General features: G+C 38.2%; 1 protein-coding gene and 1 pseudogene across 1 annotated transcript in view; one reads left to right on the top strand and one right to left on the bottom strand.

Moving 5' to 3' along the window:
- The window catches only part of LOC138170244 (H-2 class II histocompatibility antigen gamma chain pseudogene), a 69,850-nt pseudogene extending 65,921 nt beyond the window's left edge, over window positions 1-3,929 (bottom strand).
- The window catches only part of LOC138170531 (gamma-1-syntrophin-like), a 704,758-nt gene that overhangs the window by 438,999 nt on the left and 251,595 nt on the right, over window positions 1-14,164 (top strand). The gene's annotated exons all lie outside the window — the stretch shown is intronic.

Raw genomic sequence — 14,164 nt, forward strand, 5'->3', positions numbered from 1 at the left:
TGTGTGTGTGTGTGTGTGTGTGTGTGTGTGTGTGTGTGTGTGTGTGTGTGTGGGTGTTAAGTGTCTGAGGCCGGAACCCCAACTCAGGTCCTCCTGACTCCAGGGCTTGCGCTTTACTCACTGCACCTCCTAGCCTCCCCCAAAAGTAAGATTTTAGCTGGAATGTAAAGCAAGCCTGGGAGGCCAAGAGTTGAACATGAGGACGATTTAGAACATTTTTCATATGACTATTAAAATAATCTTGACATATCATTTTACACTTATCAGATTGACTAAAATGACCGAAAAAGAAATTGACAAATGTTGGAGGGGAAAATTGGGACCCTAATTTATTGTTGGCAGAATTGTGAATTAATCCAAACATTTTGGAGAGCAATCTGGAATTATGCCCAAGGAGTTATTAAACCGCCTATACCCTCTGACCCAGCAGTACCATAACTTGGTATATTTTCAAAGTTGATTAGGGAAAATGAAAAAGAACCTATACATTCTAAAATATTCATAGCATCTCTCTTTGTGGTGGCAAAGAAACAGAAGTTGTGGAGATGCCTGTTAACTAGGGAATAACCAAACAAATTGTAGTACATGATTGTGATGGAACACTACCTTTCTGTAAGGAATGATGTGCTTGATGATCATAGAAAAACATGTATAGACACCTGTTTAATAATGAAGAGTGAAATCAGTAGAACCAAGAGAACATTGTATACAGTAAAAGAAATATTGCTTTAAGAACAACTTTGAGTGAATAAGTCATTTTGACTATTACAAATACCCAAATTAGCAGTAAAGGCATACAATTAAAAAATGCTTTCTGCATCCAGAGCAGGACTGATAAATAGATGCGTGTATAGAGGAATTATATAAATATATGTCTATGTGTGTGTGTGTATGTGTGTGTGAATGTGTGTGTATCTAATGTTAGCTATCTCTAAGGTAGGAGAGAGGGAGAAAAAAAAGAAATTTACATGATAATTTTATATATACATATATTTAAAAAGAATAGCAAATGATACATAATAAATTTGCACTTTCATGTGTAGTAATCTTTTTACTATACTATGATATAGAAGTGGGTTTTTTTTACTCTTTGAGTTAAAAATAAAATCAATTTAAAACAAAAAAGAAGACTGGAAAGGTAGAAAGGAATCAGATTGTGAAGAGTTTTTTCAGTACTCAAGAGAGTTAGTACTCACTAATCTGAGTTCTTGAGGCTGGGGGTCACAAAACAGCAGTACGGAGTCAATTAAGAGTGAAGCAAGTAGCTGCTTATTAAGACTAGGAGGGGAGATTGCAAGATGGATAGCAACCTACTCTGAGCATGACATGTGTCCTTACATGTAGTTTTTAGGGCAGCATTCATAAGCTAAATATTATTCAAAGAAACCTTGTAGGAAACAAAGAAAAGAAAGATGGCTATTCATAAACACAGATAGTTACTCAAAAAGAATAGTATACTTATTGGAGAAAAATGTATATTCTTAGCTGTAAGACAGATACAGGGTTTATTATGTGAATATAAGTAGTCTCACTTAAATCAGAGACTACCCATTGGACCAGACAGGGAGGAGAACTTTCCCAGGACTCTGGAATTCTTCACTTTCAAAAGGTAAGTCTTTTGCTCACATGATAAGTGAAAATGAGAAACTGGAGAACACAGCTGCAACAACTTTATCCTTCAGCTTGCTTGCTTGCAAGATAACTAAAGACAGTATATCTGGGGTTCACTCTTGTGCTAGGAGGGCAGGGGCCTATTGTTGTCCAATCTATGAGGTCCAGAATGAGTTGGGTTTAAGACATGGTCTTTGAGAAAGAAATCTAACCAGTAAACACCAAGTTAATGAGGCAGCTTTCAATCAACATAATGTACATTCTTTAGGGCAGAGGATGCTCAGGTAAAGAGAGGGAGAAAAAGGGGGGGAGGGGAGAGGACTACTCACAAGATGTTTTTGCCCTTCATTCTCAAAGAAAACCATCACATTGGGGAATGATGACGTGGCTTGGAGTTGATTTGGATTTGAGTGAGGGAAGGTTTTGCAAGCTCACCAGTCTCATTTTCTTCTCCATAACCATCTGGGTCCAGTTGCCTGTAAATAGTAACTGTTTCTCTTTTGGCCAGCAACCCTGAGGGTTTTCCCCTCCCAGTTTGATTTTTTAAATTATTTTTAAAGGGACCATTCCTTAACTCACTTTTTTTTAATGAATTTATTTGTTTACTTTTAGTTTACAAGATTCAGTTTCACAGTCCCTAGAGTTTCAAGTTTTCTCCCCCTCCATCTGCTGCCCCCCATGGTCACATGCTATCAAATATAGGATCTCCAAATACTTCACATTACACATTGGTCATGTTGTAAAGAAGGATTATAATTGATGGAATGAAAAATAGGAAAGAGGAAACAAAACAAAACAAGAAAAAGAAAGAGAACTGGTAGTTTGCTTCAATCTGCATTCAAACTCTGTAGTTCTTTCTCTGGATGCAGATATCACTTTCCATCATGAGTCTTTTGGAGTTGTCTTATAACCTTGCATTGCTGAGAAGAGCCCAGTCTGTCAAAGTTGGTCATCACACATACGTTATGTCAGTAATTTTCTCTTGGTTCTACTCTTCTCATTCAACATCAGTTTGTATAAGTCTCTCCAGGTTATTATGAAATCCATCTACTCCTCATTTCTTATGGCACAATAATATTCCATTACATTCATATACCACAACTCGTGTAGCCATTCCCCAATTAATGGGCATCTCCTTGATTTCCAATTCTTTGCCACCACAAAAAGAGCTGCTATAAATGTTTTTGTACCTATGGATCCTTTTCCCACTTCTATGATCTATTTGGGATACAACTCTAAAAGTGGTATTGCTGGATCAAAGGATATGAAAGTATTTATAGCCCTTTGGGCATAATTCCAGATTGCTCTCCAGAAAGGCTAGATCAGTTCACAACTCCACCAGCAATGCATTAGTGTTCCCATTTGCCCACATCCTCTCCAGGATTTGTCATTTTCTTGTTTTGTCATCTTAGCCAATCTGACTGGTGCGATGTGGTACCTCAGAGTTGTTTTGATTTGCATTTCTCTAACAAATCTCATGCGAAGCTCCTCTCCCTCCCCTCTTTCCCTCTAAAATGATACTTTTTGTGTTTCTTCTCCATAGAGTCCTGTGCTTAACTGGTTGTTATTCCCTCCTTGTACCAGAACCAGTGAGGGAAAAGCTCATATGATTCCCATCTCCCTCCCGTCTTTTCTTCTGCTATATAGTTTTTATGCCTCTTTGTGTGGCATAATTTCCCCTTTTCCACTTCATTCATTCCCTTTCTTCCATTGCAGTCCCTTTGTAACCCTTAATAAGATTTTTTTAAATTGTCATTTTGTGTATTTTATACTCATACCCTCTACTTGTCTATAACCAGTTTGCTCTTATCAAATAGCAGGGTGTATGTGTGTTTTCCTTGTTTATCTTTCTACGTCACTGTTGCATCTCGTAATTGGAGGCTGAATTTTCCATTTTCTGGCTTTTTTATAAAGAAGGTCTAGAACTCTGTTAAATTGTTGAATGACCATCTCTTTGCCTGGAAGAATATGCTCAGTCTCGCTGGGTATGTGATCCTTGGTTGTAACCCGAGTTCTTTTGCCTTCCGGAAAATTGTATTCCACTACCTCCGATCTTTCAGTGTAGAGGCTGCCAAATCCTGTACGATCCTCACTGTGGACCCTTGATATTTGAATTGTTTCTTTCTGGCCACTTATAGTATTTCCTCTTTTACCTGGTAGTTCTGGAATTTGGCCACAACATTTTGAGGACTTTTCATTTTGGGATCTCTTTCAGCAGGTGTCCAGTGGATTCTCTCGATTTCTATTTTACCCTGAGGTTCTAGTATCTCAGGGCAGTTTTCCCTAATGAGCTCTTGTAGAATGTTGTCCAGGCTCATTTTTTCAACATGATTTTCTGGTAGGCCTATGATTGGATCTGTTTTCCAGGTCAGTTATTTTTCCATTGAGGCATTTTACTTCTTTTTCTAATTTTTCATTCTTGTTGTTTTGTTTGACTAATTCTTGGTTGCTCATAGAGTTATTCGTTTCAGTTTGGTTGATTCTAGTTTTTAGAAAATCATTTTCCTTGGTTAATTTTTGGAGCTCCTTTTCCATATCATACACTTTCCTTTTCAGAAAGATGTTTTCTTGATTATAATGTTTTTCTAATTCTGCATTTTTGGTTTTGAGAGAATTATTCATTTTGTCTTCTATCTCTCTCATTTTGTTTTCAAAGTTCCTTTTGATCTCATCTAGGAGAGCTTTCTGTGTTCCAGACCCGTTCCCTGTTGATGTTTCAGCTGTGGGTGTAGAGTCCACATTGTCTCCCTTTGAGTTTGATTCCTCCCTCTGAGGATAGTAGGACTCCAGAGTCTTTGTAGACTGCTTTCTACCCATTTTGAGGCAGGGCCCTAGCCAAGCCATTCCTCTAGGGATCCCAAGCCTTTACTGTAGAGGGTTTTGCCCTGGGGCAATAGTTACTATGCTTTCTGTATCAGAGGTGGGGAGTTGGAGCAGGTGAGATTCACTCTGTCATCCTGGACTTTGGAGGCCCTGATAGGGGCTTTTATTTTATTTTTTTGTAATTTCTGGGCTATGAAGTGGTACCACAGGAGTATTTGCGGTCTGGGACAGGGGCCCCTGCATTTGGTTCTTACCTTGCTCTTTCTAGTCCCAGCCCTTTGGTGATAGGTCTGGTAGTGGCCCTTGTGGTTGGTGGGACGACTTGCCCTCTGAGTTGATCAGGCCCCTTCCGGGCCTGCCCCTGCAGGCCATGCCTTCTGGGCCTGCCTCTGCATCTGCAGGCCATGCCTTCCTGTCATGCCTCTACATCTGCCGGCCACCTTCCGGGCCTGCCTCTATGTCTAGAAATTTTACTTTTTAAGGATTTGTTTTCTTCAGGGAGATATTTTTTTTTTCCAATTTGGTCATTGTAGATTTAAATTTATCTTCTGCCTCTCTAATTTGGCTTTTAAAATCTTTCTTGATCTCCTCCATGAATGCTTGAGAACAGTTCATATTTACTTCTGTGGTCTCAGCTGTGAGTAGAGTACATTTTTTCCTCTGAATTAAGTTGTTCTAGCTTACTATGATAGGATTGTATTGTTCTTGATTTAACAGTTTCCTTCTTGCCCATTGTGATTGCCTATGTCCTGAATTTTTAGAGTGGATTTCTGCTTCTGGGGTACAGATGTACTGCGCTTCTCAGGCTGGGAGGTAGGGGTTTGGTTGTTGACTTTGTGTGCTGTAGCCTCTAGGTGTCTAGACTGAGGCCAAGGCAAGGACTCTCAGTGTTTTCCCTGGGTTACCCTGAGGCTCACAGAGTAATGTGTAGGGGAGAAGTGGTCTGTCCACTTCAGGTTTCTGGCTGTGTGCCCCTCAGGCAGGCTCAGCAGCTTTTGGCTGTCAGTGCCAATGTCTGCAGATACCCCTGGTGGTGCTAAAGCACACCTGGGTTTCAGTTGTTAGTGTTTGCTGGCTCCACACCCCTGGGCTTTGGGATGTCCTGCTGGTCAGCTGAGGTGGCGATTGTTGGGAGGCCTCTTGACCTTCACTTCAGGATAGGCATAACTTCAATCATACCCTTCCTTGAGTATTCCCAAGCCTGAGGTTGTTTCCACTGTTTCAGGATTTTACATTGGGTGGGGCATTAGTGTCTGTGGATTCAGAGTCAGGGAAGGGGATTAGAGCTGCTAGGGTATATTCTGCCACCTTGGTTCCTAGAAGTTCAGGTAGGTGATTTTTAGACATCCATGCCATGGGCTGATAGCCCTAGGAGAAGCTGCTGTCACTGGCCATGTGCTTTTTCTTAACCAGTTCTGACCCATCCTCTGTTGGGGGTGTGAGACTGCAAATTGCCGTTGGGGTGGGTGGATCTGCTGGCTGGGGCTTGCTCTCACTCTGCTGTGCTCTACTCTCAGGTCTGTGCTGGAAAAGCCCCTGTGTGCTTTGTACTCCCAGACTTACATGGGTGCTTTCCTGGGCTGGTAATCTGCCACACGCCATCTCCCAATGGATTCTGTCACTCTAAAATCCATTCAGATTCATTTTTTAGAGGTTAGTGATAGAATTCATGGAGGAATTCAGAAAAGTTCCTGATTCCTTTCTGCCATCTTGCCACCCCCCCACACACACACACATACACACACATACCCTTGTCTCACTTCTTAAAGAGATTTTTCCATTGAATGGATTTTAACACACTCAAAGTGAGAACTTGTAAAGACCTTAGCCTAAAAGGTCCAGGGTTTCCCATTGCATCCTTGGCCATCTCCAGTCATCCAGATGAATATCTGGCCACTAGACCCAGATGATTCTGAAGGAGAAAGTGAAGCTGTTAACCTTGCACTGCCCTCCCTCACTTACATCCAAGTCAACTGCAAGTCATGCCATCATTCTCTGATCTCATGGTTCTCTTTGCGAACCAAGGACATATACAACAACCTGGGGTTCATGGGACATGGTGGGGGGAGGGAGAAGGTATTGATCTATTTCTTCCTCAAGAGGAAATTCAAGAGCTTGTGCTGATTGTGACTCAGAAAATCTTTAAACAGAGCTTACTTTGAGAAGGACAAAGTTTATTTAGCTCTCAAAATCAAGTGAGGAATGAAATAGAATAACTGAAGTAGATTGTGTATTGTATTGGAGTGAGACAAGGAGATGTAATAAGAGATAGCTACCCTGTTCTTCTTTAGTCATTCATGTGCCTATGCCCTCTAAGCATTTTATTTGGGAATTCTTAATAAGTGGGTAAGAAATAATATGGTGTAATAAAGGGTGAGCCTGAGTCAGAAAGACACATATCGATTATGTTACTGTGAGCAAGATTGTTATCGTTGTTGTTGAGTCATTTCAGTTGTGTCCAGTGCTATGTGGCCCCACTTGGGGTTTTCTCAACAAAAAGACTACATTTTCTATTTCCTTCTCCAGCTTATTTTTCAGATGAGGAACTAGAGCAAATAGGGCCATAACTTGCCCTGCGTCATACAACTAATAAGTGATTGAAGCTAGATTTGAAATCATGACAATGAATCTTCCTGATTCCAAGTCCAATACTGTGTTCACTGAACTGCGTAGATTTTAGCCTCTTATGGCTCAAGCAGTTCTCTAAGCTATTAAATAAACAGAACAGTTCAGGATCTTCTTTGGTAAAGGAAGTATCCTCATAGATGAATTCCCTTTTATTAATGAAATCACAGGTATATGCAAATTAAATAGGTAAGTGAATGCCTGTTTCTTAGACTGTATGCTATCATCCTTACTCTCTCATGAATCTTTAATCTCTTCCTGTCACCTGGTTTATCTGTACTCTTTGCAGATGAAACCATGTCTCTCCCATCCTGAAAAAATCATCAGCCAACAAGCATTTATTAAATACTTACTGTGTTCCAAGTTCTGTGCTAAGCACTGAGAATACAAACACCAAAGAAAAACAGTCCTTGCCCTCAAGGAGATTAAAGTCTAATGGGGAAGACAACATATAGAATGAAGCAAGAAAGGTGGTGGGAGAATATGTACCTAACTGGGCATAATGGAGAAGTCCAAAGATGGTGGGAAATAAAAGATGGCAGGCCTGATCTCATTCCTTAGATGGAGGTATTGGGAAGAGCTCTTTATCTTTCAGTAGTAGGCAGGAACCCTAGGGTCAGAGGCTATTCCTGAGGTGTGTGTTCAGGGCTGAAGTGATCATCTAGGAAGCAGAGGCTTTTGTGGCATTACAGAGAAGTCTGAACAAGTGTAGTCTGGTGGGAAATGAAGAAATGGCCAATCCTAACTTGACTCAATATTTTCCAGTAGATGTCATTCAATATCTCTCCTTTCTTTCATGGTTTTAATCTCCTTGAGGCATTTGCTACAGTTGGTGCCTCTACTTCCTTTCTTTTCATTCTCTTAACTGTCTGTAATGTGGCTTCTAACCTCATCATTCATCTGAAACTACTTTCCCTAAAGTTAAGAATGTGTTTCTTACTTGCATGTATATATGTATACATTTATGTGTTTGTGTATATATACTGCATATGCATATAAAGTATACATTAATCCAAAGTATTGCTTATATCTTCCTCTTCTCCCATCTTTAATTTTCTGCGTAAAAATTGAGATGTTTGGCTTCTTATTTTTTAATCCATCAGTTTTTTTTTTCTTCACATTACACCAAAAAGGTACAACTTTCTGGAATTACCTGAGTTAGTGTTACTTAATCACAAGGCAGAGGAAGATTACTAGAAATCTTGAGTCGTTTTATCTCTACATTGCCCTGGTTTCATTGACAAATCAGGCCAGTTTCTAAAAGGTGAAAGTCCTTTTAGTCTTGATTAAATATCACTGTGTGTGATGAATAAATTACAGAGAAATTATTTACCTGCATTGGTTAAGGACATTTCTTTACCTCAAGATTTATATAGCATACCAATGCATACAACAAATCCTTCCCTTCTCTCCCACTGCCTCTCCTCTCTCCCTGTTCCTCCTATTTCCCTATTAAATTGAATGTATTTCTATATCAATGTAATAGCTCTTCCAGTCTATTTCTATCCTAAGTGACAAAATCATATAGGAATTTAAACTTGTTAACATTTGTTAGGCTCTATCCCAAACTTTATTGACCTTTCACAAGCTTTAAAGCAAATTCATGTGAACCGCTTTCTTAAAACCATCATATAACTACCATGAGTGTTATCCAGACTCGGATCCTTGAAATAATTTTTGATCATACCTTCCCATTCAACCCCCATGAAATGAGCCACTAAGTTTTGTAGCATTTTCCTTCCTTTCCCATTCCTGCCCCTCTAGAATAGGACCTTATCTTACCATGCCTGATGGATTGTAATAGTCTTTTAAATGGTCACCCTGTCTGCCATTCTGTGCTCCAAATCCATTTTGCATACCACAGTGAAGATAATCTTCCTAAAACATTCTCCTCCCCCTGCTATAACCTCTGGCCCTCTCCTGCTGCTATCAGATGAGTAGGAGGGGGAATCTGAAAAAGCACAGTTATAGAAGCATTCTAAGTGAACCATGCTACATCTCTGTGCCAAAGCTTCTGCCTACTTGGCACCCCATCTACAAGAAAACTTTAAGGCACAAACCCTTAAGTACCTAATCCTTGTCATTCAGAGCTATCACTAAGCTTTTTTGTTCTACTTTACCCCTTATTCTCAAACCTATCCAACTTAGCACTTTACATCCTTATGCCCTAATTCTCTGATCCTCTCTTCTACTATGTCTTCTGCAACCTCTTTTCTGTTGTTAACAAAATCCCTTTCATTATTCCTCTACCCATGACATTATATGGAATCTGACTTTCCCTTGAAGACACGACATCACAGAATTACAGAATTTCAAGGTTCTATGAGATCGCAGGAACCATCTCTTTTAAGCAATACCTGAAAATCATAGGCTTATAGATCTAAAGTAGTAAGGAGACCACAGAGGCCGCAATCCCCTCATTTTTAAAGATGTTGAAACTGAAGCCCATAGAGGTTAAGCGACTTCTTCAAGGTCACATTGGCAGTAAGCGTCAGAGGCAGGATTTAAACCTTTAATCCTTTGACTCAAGAGCCATTCTTATTTCAGTTGAACTAAACTGCCTCAAAAAAAACCCCTCCAAATGGTGCTCTTTCACAATCCATAAAAACACATAATCTCAGTGGAAAGAGACCTCAGAGTTCAACTCTTCCCACACATACCTGTCCAAGGATGCTCTCTCCCACATACTTGACAAAGCATCATCCAGCCTTTATTAAAGGTTGCCTTTCTTCTTACATGTCTTCACATGCACAGGATCAAGAAGAAGAAGCAGCTTACTTTTTGGTACTTCTCCACTTCCATTTGCGGGTCTCTACCACTATCACTGAAAATATTTTTTTCCTTCTTTGGAGTCACGAAATCCAATTATAGAACTCTGTCCATAACTTTGTGTTTGTCATTGACCAAAATCTCGGGTGCTCTTCCACCTTCCAAAAGGATTTCAGCAGATGACTTAAGTCTTCTTCTCCAACTAAAACCTTGGCCTCATAAGTGGGGTTTGGAATGCCCATTTTGATAACTTTTCTAACACCTTGATTGTGAAATTCCTACCTCCCCTAACCTCCATCACCATTCTTGCTCAGGCCATTTTACCAGCACTTAAAATTATTCTAAGATGAAAATTCTGATCACATTTCCCTAGCCTCTTACTTTCCCACCACCTCACTCCCCCTGAACCAGTTCTCTTTTACTTTGATCTCAGGTCCATTTGGTCCCTCCTCATATTGGATTCTCTTTGCTTTCTGGACAGTCTTGACCTTATAGTCAGTCATTTCAAGAAGACATTATCCTCCATTCTAGAAATCAGTTGTATCTTTGTTCTACTATTCTTGACAGTTAATCGCAAAGATGAATCGATTCAACTATGGGGCATGTCTTTCCCCCCTCAATAGTCAGCCATACTGCTTTAGAAAGTGATATTACCTTAGTAACTCGATCCACTGCAAATTCATGTTATCTAACCTCAAGTGGAAGCTCTCCTCTGCATAACAATCACTTTATTAATCTTTAATTGAATCTGTATTCCAGTCCCCAAAGCAATTGTTCCAAACCGTCTTTCCTCACTCTCAGAATCACAGCTCCTCATAATTTTTTAAGAACTGAGTTCATTCATTTTAAGCTTCCATATCACTCACCCTATCCTTCTTTATGTTCTTGAAGTAATAGATGTTACTGCTCTTTTCAAAGGCTAAAACTTGTAGGTATGTACCTGATATCCCATCCTCTCCTTTTTTCCTTTGAGATATTATTTCAATGCATCCATTATTTCTCTCTGTCTCTCTCTCTCTTTTTACTCTCCCTTCCTTTCTCCTTCCCTCCCTCCTTCCATCTCTCTCTTCTTCCCTTTCCCATAAACCTACTCTAGCAAAACTTTCAGTACACTTGAATAATTTTCAAGAAATTCAATGAAAACTAGACTATTTCTTTCAGGGCATACCTGCCAAAAATAAATAAATAAACAAACAAAAAGACACATCAGCTTGAACTTCAGAGGGAAATAAGAAACTGTGTCCACCGGCAAAGCCAGTGCTAGCTCAGGGCAGCTTACCAGTGTAGCCATATATCAGAAATGTGTAGTATGCCAAGGTTATGTGGTTCAAGAAAAGCAAGAGTGGAGGACTCCAACGAGAAGTCTTCTGGGTGGTCAGAAAACACTCGGGTGGAAATTTGGGAATAATAATAAAGCAGAAAACATTACAGTGCCGCAATGCTTCAACCAGGAGAGCCCAAGCTCAAGGACTCTGAGGTTCTCTTTTAATTATCTCTTGTTTATCTTATATATAGCTTATTTATATGTGTTATCTGTTTGCTTGTTGTCTACCCCATTAGAATGTGAGTTCCTTGAGGACAGGGCCTGTTTTATTTTTCCCTTCTTTTTGTATCACCAGCATTGATCACAGTTTCTCTCAAACAGTAGTTTATTAATGAATATTCATTTACTGACAAACTGACTCTTCATTGATTTGAAATTAAAAAAAAATTGGGTTTTTACAGCTCAAAGAATTTTATGAAGATGCCTTTTTTTAAGGCAGTCCCATTAGATTTCAAACTCTTTCAAAATGTAGCAATCAGTAAAGGCTTGAAGTAAGAGCACTGATATGAACTCCATAAGCACCTACAAAGTCAGTGTTAAAGGCCCATTATCATGTTACCCACAGGATGATTTTTTTTTCCTACTCTTAAGCACTTTAAACAATTATGTGATAATCTTAGCCCAAGATGTTTATCTTTATGGTCTTAGACAAACTACAATATTTTGAGAGATTAATTTGGCAACCATTTGCAGAATGAATTGTAGGGAAGGAGGAACTACTTAAAGGAATGGGAGACCAGTTAACAGTTTGTTGCAGTAAAGTAAGCTATAAATAAGAAAACCTGTAGGAAATAAATAGGAAAAAAGGGGATAAACAGGAGATAGAATACCGATATAGTCAGTTGGACTTGCTGTTTGGATTGGAACTAATAATGATAATTAAGATTAAAACTAACATTTATATATTACATACTATGTTCCAGGCACTGTTCTAAAATCTTTAAAGTTATTATCTCATTTTATCCTCATGACAACCCTGGAAAGTCATTGCTATTGTTGTATTCATTTTATAGATGAAGTAACTGAGGCAGAGAGAAAGGTCAAGCAATTTGCCCAGGGTCATGCAGCTAGTAAGTGTCTTAGGCTTTATTTGAAATCAGGTCTTCCTGACTCTACCTCCAGCATTCTGTCTACTGTTTCAACTAGCTGATTCTAAAAGAAAGAAAAGTTAAGAATAACTGATACTTTAAAGTCAAAATGGAAAAAAAATACATGGTGGCCCAATTAATATGAAGAGAGAACTAGAATAATATCAGAGAATTTATGAAATGGAAACTTTCTGAAGATCATTGCTTTTAAATGCCTCTTATATTAGTTGTTATAAAATAAAAGAGCCTAAAATATGCTATCTGCTAGTGGATAGTACTATCAAGTTAGGGTATTCAGAAGGGAGATATCATATTCAATTAAAAAAAAAAACTAGATAAAGTGAATTATTTCTAGGATAGTGAATGTATTGCTCCAGGTAATGAACTTAGATAAATAGTGAAAAATTGTAGGAAATATGATTGAACGAAATAGCAAAATCTACAATGAGTGCATTTGTAGACAGACTTTATAAATAAATAGGAAAGATTGGTCTTATTCATAATCCATGAGATATTGTGCTTTCAGTTTTTAAACCTTTGAAAGATTTCTGAATATCCATCAGTATTCTTAGAAGCAATAAAAGTGAAAGACATTTGTTTTTAAAAACTACAAATAATATATTAGCATAATATAATATTTCAGTTTTAATGTATCTTTATAGGTTTAATCTCAAATTGGTAAACTTTTCAGCTATACACTTGTAAGAATTCACACAAATTTTTATATATGTGTTATGTATGTAAGTATATATGTATATATAGCTGATACACATACTCTATATAATTTTTATTTCTATATTACGTAAACATATTACATAATAGCAAATAGAAATGTTATATATTATACTATATAGTATATCATTTCTATATATACATACACACATATGCATGTGTTTCTGTGTCTGTGTGTATGTGAGTTTAGACCTACAAACCTTCGCTATGGTTTATACAGAAATTCTGAAGATTTATATGACATTCTTAAAATGAATAAGAAGCACTATCAATTTAACAGCTTTATTGTTGTTTTTGAAATCATTATCAATGATTACATTGTTACAAAGGCCAGTTTTACAACATTCAGCATTCTGGGAATATATTGTCTTCAAAGAAATAAATCAATAGGTAATAAAATTTAAATAAACTTTTTAAAAATTGAAATGGTTCTAGCCTGGCTTAGGCAAATAGTCAACTGTTAAACTTGATAAAGTTTTCAGTTGTCTAAGTATTTTCATCTTTAAATTTCTGTAGAATAGACAACTCAGAAAATACCTGATAAACTATTTTTATGTATGCAAATGTATCATATTTACTTTAGGAAGATGTATTGTCAAATATATATATATATATATATATATATATTTTTATGAGCAATCAGGGTAAGTAACTTGCTCAAGGTTACATGGTCAGTTATTTCTGGGTGTGGTGCTAAGTATCTGAGTCTGGATTTGATCTCCAGGTCATCCCGATACTGGAGCCAGTGCTCTTACTTGCTGAGCCACCTGGCCACCCCTAAGCAATTAGAGTTAAGTAACTTGCTCAAAGTTACACGGCCAGATGTTTCTGGGTGGGGTGCTAAGTGTCTGAGCCCTGGATTTGATCCCCAGGTCATCCCAACACTGGAGCCAGTGCTCTTACTTGCTGTACTATCTGGCCACCCCCTTCAAATATTTTCTACCAGATATTTCCTTGCTGCTAGATGAAATTAAATTTGTGCCATATACTGTTGGGAGTTACAGAATCCAGGCTCTTTTTGAATGCTCACAGAGAAATGGAACATATATATATGTTGGGATCATTATAATTGTTAAGAAGTTTTTCTTCACATCAAGACTTAATTTGTCTTTCTGTAGATAAAGTAACTTCCATCATAATTCCTTCCTTCCTTCCTTCCTTCCTTCCTTCCTTCCTTCCTTCCTTCCTTCCT

Source organism: Petaurus breviceps, unplaced genomic scaffold (assembly GCF_028583685.1).
Source record: "Petaurus breviceps papuanus isolate PSGF00001 unplaced genomic scaffold, PetGlider_PUasm1.0 38, whole genome shotgun sequence".
Taxonomy (NCBI): Eukaryota; Metazoa; Chordata; class Mammalia; order Diprotodontia; family Petauridae; genus Petaurus; species Petaurus breviceps.